This window comes from Carassius carassius, chromosome 26 (genome assembly GCF_963082965.1).
Source record: "Carassius carassius chromosome 26, fCarCar2.1, whole genome shotgun sequence".
In the NCBI taxonomy this organism is placed as follows: Eukaryota; Metazoa; Chordata; class Actinopteri; order Cypriniformes; family Cyprinidae; genus Carassius; species Carassius carassius.
The window spans coordinates 22,821,896-22,830,297 of NC_081780.1; positions in this window are offsets into that span (position 1 = coordinate 22,821,896).

Here is an 8,402-nt window from a genome sequence, read left to right on the forward strand (position 1 = left end):
CAGCAAAAGAACATTCATTGTACCAAAAGGTAAACAACTAAAATACGGAGGTGACAAACTTGCTTTTCTCATTCGTTGCATTTCTCGTGATTAATTCTTGTGATTATCATTCGTGATTATTTAAAAAAGATTTGTGAAAAAGAGTGAAGACGCATTGATCAGCATGATCCGGGAAAGGCCGGCCTTATATGTCATTACAGAAAAATCATATGCCAGCCGTGTGGAGAAAGCTGAAATGTGGCGTGAGATCGAAAATAAACTTGTCTTATCAGGTAAGATTTTCTTTTTGGCAATCGAGGTCTTTAGAAAAGTTGTTTTTTATTTTTAAATGGTCCATTGTAAGAATAATAACATGTGTTAGAGTTTTGTGTGTACCAAAAATAATTTGGTTTATGGAAACAGGCGGTTATTAATGTTGTTTGCTAGCATCTTGTGTACTTCCAGTAGAGCAAAAAGTAAAAAAATATGGCATTACAAATAGTCATGAAACTGACAAATATCTAGGCATAATGCTTACAAAATATGACCTTATCCCTCAGAGAAAGAGCTCAAGAAGCGGTGGGATTCATTACGAACCCAGTACGTGCGTTATAAGAAACAAGGACCCTCAGGAAGTTCTGGATCTCAGAAGACTGGCAGGCAGCAATGGATCTTGAACCGCCTGCAGTTTCTACAGCCTCACACGAAAAAGAATGAGAGAATTTCAAATTTAACTATCAGGGTAAATAAACAAATCTATGTTTTTTTTCAGAATAAAAAGAAACATTTTGCTTTTTTAAAGTGGCCACTGATTGTTCAGATGGGTCTATTTACAAGTAACTCAACATATTAACACAAGCCGTTAAATTAATTTGTCATATTATCTTCCACATCTGCCATAAAGTGCTTCTGAATAGAGCCATTTCACCAATTTGCAGTGTATTGTTGTAGCTTTGCCCTGTTATTGTTATGGGTGATTGGTGAACAGTTGTTATAATCTATGGTATCACATCATTTGCATTTCGATTCTTATCTTTTTATTATTTTTTTAAGGAATCTTTGGCTGATAGTGATTCCTGTTCACCCTCAGATGGTACCAACAGTGAAACCTGGACTGGCACCCATGAAGAGCCCAGCTTCATTGAGGCGGAGCTAAGGCCCAGTACACCCTTGTCTGAATCCACAATCTGTGAAATTGAGTCCACAGCCATTAGAAAGAAACCAAATACTCAAGCCTCCGGGGAAGCGCAGGAAGATGCAGAATGAATCCTCCAGTAAGGAGTCCACATTCTTGATGCACACCATCGGCAAAACTCTGGAAAAGTTGGCATCACAGGAAAACATCAATGATGCCATCTCAGCTTTCTGCAAAAATCTAGAACACAGAATGCGGAGTTTGCCACCTCATGTACTGCCACATTTCCAGCATGAGGTTGATGATTGCATTTTAAAATATTCGGTGGCCCACAACCATTCACTGGATGCATCTGTCAATAAGTATACACACCTGTAATGTGTTACATTGCAAAAGTGTAGTCATGTTTGCAGTATATTTGCAGTAAGTTGTACATGCACATTTGTAATTTAAATTATAGTTATATTATAGTGCTTGCACAATTCTATTTAGAATTTAAAGTCTCTTCTATTTTTGGTTATTTTATATAATTTACCTTCTAGCAAATTTTTTGGCCCTTGTTCTTAACATTGCAAAATAAAACACTTTGACTTTGGGTAAAAAGGTACTTGCATTCACAATTCTTGATGTAAAAAGAGATCACAAAACAAATAATGATGTAAAATCCTGACTTATTTAGCAATTCACATGTCATAAAACAAAAAAAATTGAAGCTCTGAGCATATTACTGTATATGATAAAATATGATATCAAATATTAGCTCCAAAAAATTCAAAGAACGTTGCAAATACACAGAGAAGTATTAGACCTGTGTGTGTGTGTGCGTGGAAGCTCTTCTGTTCCAAAATATGACGAAGCAACTGAAGTTTAAAAAAAGAGAAAGTTGAGAATTTTGCACACAAACAACATGCATTTAAATTCAAGAACAAATATATACAGAATTATAATTTGAATTAGAAAATTGTAGATTGTAGAGAATTGTAGAAAGTTACACACACAGAGAGAAAGACACACAATGTCCTCCACTTTGGCGGTGTTCTTAATATTAATTGTAGTTAGAAAAACTCGAAAGCGATTTGCCAGGATGCCAAATGCATTTTCAACCACCCTTCGAGCTTGTGAAAGCCTGTAGTTGAATATGCGTTGCTCAACGGATAGCCTGCAGTTCGGATATGGCTTCATGAGGTATTCATGAGGGAAATGCCTCATCTGCCACAATGCAGTAAGGGGCCAGCTGGTCAGATTCAGGAAGTGGTGCAGGTGCAGGTATGTTCGATGTTTTTTTCTCCAAAGCATCCTGCAAAGAGCATCCACCAAACACTCCAACATCTGAAACACATCCATTGCAGCCCACATCAACATAAAGGAATCTGTAACAGCTCTCAACCAGTGCCATTAGAACAATGGAAATTGTACGCTTTTAGTTGTGAAATGTCGATCCAGTTCCTGGTGGGGTCTAATGTTGATGTGCTTCCCATCCAGAGCACCCAGGCAATTTGGGAAGTTCCACTGAGCCTGGAATCCAATGGAAACTCGCTGCCACTCTTTCACTGTGTCTGGGCACTGAAAAACAGAAAAAAATTAAAAAAAAAAAAAAATGTAAAAAAAAAACTTGTCAGACCTTTTATAACCCGTAGTCATTTTGGAATGTTTCACTGTCCAAATATGTACAAACCTTCAGGTATTTCTCTTTTAAGAACTGGTAGATTGCTGCAGAGGAATTCCTGAATTGTAGACATTCATTCTCAAAACTAGTCCAAAACTAGCCCAATCGTGTTTCCAGGAGGTTCCCCAATAAAAAAATTGCGTCCCGGGTTAAAATACACATTTTTTGGCAGGGTTGCCTTGGTAAATTTCGCATTTTAGGGGCTAAACACATGTAATGGTATTGGGGTCGCTTCAACCCGCAGACATGAAAAACAACCACAGACTTGGAAACACTGACAAGACTGACAAGCTACACAAAATCGTTTTCAAAATCGACAAAGAATCGCCTGTGATTTTGAAATCAATTTTGTGTGCATTTTCTGTGAACTACGGCTCTGTGTAGTAAAGGCCAACCAGTGTTGCCAAGTCTGCGGTTGTTTTCCATGTCTGCGGGACAAAGCGACCACAATACAAATAACGTAGCTTCTTCCGGATTCTCACTTTGAGTAACTACTGCCACCTGCTGGTACGGAAAGGTATTTCCTACGCAGGCGCAGAACGGACGTGCTAATTGGCTGTCGGGTGTTGAGAATCGGCTTGGTGTGTCAGGGCAAATCTGGACCCAGATGCTGCCGACGTGAGCCGATCCTGCAGTCTGCTTTCGTTTCCACTAGTTTGTCGGTGTCGGCTTGGTGTGTTCCAGGCTTAATACACAAATTATCAATAAAACATTCAATATACTCATAATTTATTCTGTATTTATGTTGTTCTTCCGGGTCTTCAGGTCTGTTTATTCACAGATTCAGTGTGTTGGGATATTGAGCATTACTTTCCAAACGCACAAAACTCTCATATCAAGAATCTCACAAGTTAATTCACACGTCCTGTATTCCGCAATTGGCACTATTTTACCCTGAGCAAAAGACGACTCTATGGTCAAAACTACAATCAAATAATGCAACAGCTTGCTTCACTACTGGTCTTCACAAACAAGAAACATTCTGTTTCTGAACAATAACAAACCATTTCTCAAAAATGGAAAAGTAATCCCAAACCTTTACAAACATGATGGAATTCACCTGAACCAAGAAGGAAAACACAAACTTTTCTCATACTTTCAGCATTTCCTCTGGCATTTTTGCCAGTTTTTATCACATGCAAGATCCCTTATGAAAATTAACCATGGTTTTACTACAAATAAAACCAAAAAACCATGGTTACTATAGTTAAACCATGGTAACCACAAATTAACCATGGTTTTGCTAAATTAACCATAGTTTAACCATGGTATTTGTAGTAAATCTGTGGTTATACAAATGGTAGTCAACACGCCAAAAAACCATGGTTTACTACAGTTTTACTATAATAAAACCATGGTTATTTTTCGTAAGGGATGTACTTCAGTCTTTTAACACAAACTAAATAAATTCAATGCACACAGACTTTAAGTAGTTTATTTTCAACTTTTTGATTATTTTCATTGAAATTAACGCTTTTCTGATGTGATTTGAAAACTTTACCATCTGCGCCAAGGATGGTGCTTGTAAGTTGTACAGCTATGAGAAGAGGCACAGCGACGTGAGTTTGCTCTCCGCTCCGACCAGTCACGGATTTCATGGAATGTGTACATTTGACACTACTGGTGCACGCATGTGTCATCATTGTTGTCCCCTCCCATTTTAATTAAACATAAAAATTCTTTCATTTGGGATTCTCTGAGGGCTCTCTCTCGCAGAAAGTACTAACTTGACACACACTCTGTATGTGTGTAAAAAACACCCTTATATGGACAAAGGCATCCAGCTGTCACTGGATAAAAAAAAAGATACATTTTCTTAACAAAATGTGATACTGGAATAATTTTTTTTTATTTTTCAAATGTGTTTACAGGAACAAATATTGCACAAATAGGCACAACCAAATAGGCACAATAACAATAATATGAGGGCAAATTTTAAGAACCCTAAGTTCAACAAAAGCATCTGCCACAGGAATGCAATCAGTCATCATGATGGTGGACAGGCCAACACACAGGGAACCACTGATGGTGCAGAGGACAACATATCGTTGCTGTCGGGCAGAAACCTCATATGTCCAAATTTTGTATATTTAATATTTTTTCACAAATCCTTGCTATTGGTCAGTCCTCACGTTGGTATGAACCAATCTAAAGTCTTAAAAATCTCGTAACTCCATTGGACACTTCAACTGTCTGAGAAGTCTTGTAACTCCACCTCTTCTTCACTCCGTGGGACACTTCAACTGTCTAAGAAGTCTTGTAACTCCACCTCTTCTTCACTCCGTGGGAGCTTCGCAGCATAATCAAGACTGAAAGTCGCAACGAATCCTCGTTGAGCAGCACGTCCTCTGAGGCAAATGGCCTCAAACAATGGTTATTCATGATTCAGTTATATGAATTATATAATAGTTTATATAAATTATATATAACAGCTTTATCTTGAAGTAATGGTAGTGCTGAGGTGTCATGTATCGTTCCTGAGGATGCTAGATTTTTCTTTCTGCTAGGTCTAGCATTGGACGGAAGCTATCTAGTTGAATGAAATCTTCCATGGTTTTGTTTGTGACCAGGATAATGAATTTAATGCACAAAAATAACATGCTGTTCACTTAGCCACTATGCATTGGTTTTTTCATCATGTTTGGTGAGATAGCTCATGTGATTTTCATAGTGCTTAAAAAAATCTTGACCACCACTATTTCTGGTGCTCATCTGAGGATCTGAACTTAGTGCGAGACAGCCCACTGCAATGCAGACTAAACCCTGTGCATTGCAGATAACACAGGATTGTATCTTTAGGGTGACCATATGCGCCGTTCATACGGGACACGTCCCAGCCAGGATTTTAATAATGCCTAAAACATCCAGAGCAGTTTGACCAATAACATGCAGGTATTGTACGTAATCGAACAATCATGGGGCTGCGTGTGAGAAGGTGAGATCTAGAGGGAACGATCAAAGCTATGCAAATATGTGCACGTGTTTGTTCATTCGATTGACTTGAAGCGTAGCTCTGCACAAATCCAAAAAAAACCAAAGTGCGCCACAATGCTTCAAGTCAAACGAATGAACAAACGCGTGAAAGTGATTCGAAAGCATAAGGAGCCGTCTGCTCTGCTCTTTATAGCTCTCATGAATGTTACACAACGATCAACGATCACAGTGCAAATAGCCAAAACCTGTCTATTTTAGGCAATATTAAAATCCTGGCTGGGACGTGTCCCGTATGAACGGCGCATATGGTCAAAGTAAAAGTCACCTTTATTTATATAGCGCTTTAAACAAAATACATTGCGTCAAAGCAACTGAACAACATTCATTAGGAAAACAGTGTCAATAATGCAAAAATGATTGTTAAAGGCAGTTCATCATTGGATTCAGTTATGTCATCTCTGTTCATTTTAAACAATGTCTGTGCATTCATTTGCAATAAAGTCAACGATATCGCTGTAAATGAAGTGACCCCAACTAAGCAAGCCAGAGGCGACAGCGGCAAGGAATCAAAACTCCATCTGTAACAGAATGGAGAAAAAAAACCTTGGGAGAAACCAGGCTCAGTTGGGGGGCCAGTTCTCCTCTGACCAGACGAAACCAGTAGTTCAATTCCAGGCTGCAGCAAAGTCAGATTGTGCAGAAGAATCATCTGTTTTTTGTGGTCTTGTCCCGGTGGTCATCTGAGACAAGGTCTTTACAGGGGATCTGTATCTGGGGCTCTAGTTTTCCTGGTCTCCACTGTCTTTCAGGACTGTAGAGGTCCTTTCTAGATGCTGATTCACCATCTGGTCTGGATACGTACTGGATCCGGGTGACTGCAGTGACCCACTGATCTGGATACAGACTGGATCTGGTGGCTATGGTGACCTCGGAATAAGAGAGAAACAGACTAATATTAGCGTAGATGCCATTCTTCTAATGATGTAATGCAAGTACATCAGGTGTTATGGTAAGTGTTCCAGTTTACCTAATTAATGCAGCCTAAAAATCCTTTAACGGATTTGGATATTAGAAGCATATTAGTGTGTTATGTGTAAGCCAAGTTAAAGAGATGGGTCTTTAATCTAGATTTAAACTGATAGAGTGTGTCTGCCTCCCAAACAATGTTTGAGCGGAGGGGATCGTGACTTCAGATTCCAGACTAGGAAAAACAGGTGGCTGGTAACATATGCTACACTGAAATGGAGAGAGGCCCGTGGCTGACACTGGTAACAAGTTATGAGCGTACTCAACCATATAGAGTTGTTGGGTCCAGGAAGAAGGATTCTTGGAGACTAAACATCGCAACGTTCTCTCTAAATCTTGGTTGGCCCACTCAGACTGACCATTGCTCTGAGGGTGATAACTTGATGACAGACTAACCGTCGCTCCTAACAATTTACAAAACTCTTTCCAAAATTTGGACACAAATTGTGATCCCCTTTCAGAAACCACGTCTACCGGGAGGCCATGTAACCGAAAGACGTGATCAATAACAGTGACCGCTGTCTCCTTGGCTGAAGGTAATTTGGACAAGGGAATGAAATGTGCTGCCTTCGAGAATCGGTCTACTACGGTCAAAACAACCTTCATGCCATTAGAGGGCTGGAGGGCGGTAACAAAATCTAGAGCGATGTGGGACCAGGGTCTTGAAGGGACAGACAGCAGTGGAAGTAGCCCATCTGGTGGCAGCAGGAGAGCGTGACACAGGAACCGTGGTGGAAGAGCTGTGGAGGTGAGTGGTGAAGTCCCTGGATGTAGAGTGGATGGGGTTCCGAGACAAGACAATCCAGCGACGAGAAGAACATAAAACAGGAACGAGAGAAACAGGAAGTAACACTAGGAATTGCATTCAACGCTCTGACAAACACTAGACAAAAGACAGGGCAATAAGTAGGGAATGGATAATGAGTAACAGCTGGTGATCATGAACAATTAGCGGAGACGCCCACATGAAACAATCAGTGCTGATGTAAGACACACACTCACTCCACCCACATAGTGCAAAACCCGAGGCCACGGTTTACCAACCGTGACACCATGTTGACAGGATCGGGCTAGTATGGTCATCCTTTCTGGTTCTAGTAAGAACTCTTGCTGCTGCATTTTGGACTTTGCATTACAATAATCTAACCTTGAGGTCATAAATGCATGGATTAACACTTCTGCATTTGACTTTAAGAGCATAGGCCGTAATTTAGATATATTTTTGAGATGGAAAATGCAGTTCTACAAATGCTAGAAACGTGGTTCCTAACTGATGACAAAGAATAGACAGAGCAGCCATCAAGTCTTAGACAGTGTTCTAGGTTATTACATGCAGAGTTTTTGGGTCCTATAATTAACACCTCTGTTTTTTTTCAGAATTTAGCAGTAAGAAATTACTCGTCATCCAGTTTTTGATACTTATCTGGTAACCTATAAAAAAGAAGAAAACTAGAACAGAAAAGAAACCCAAAACAAAACCGTAACAATGTTGAAGAGGGCAACATACAGGGAACCACTGATGGTGCAGAGGACAACACACAGGGAACCACTGATGGTGCAGTGTACAACACAAGGGGAACCACTGATGGTGCAGAGGGCAACACCTGTGGATTCTCTAAGGGCACTGTAGATGGTGAAGAGAGCAACACACAGGGAACCACT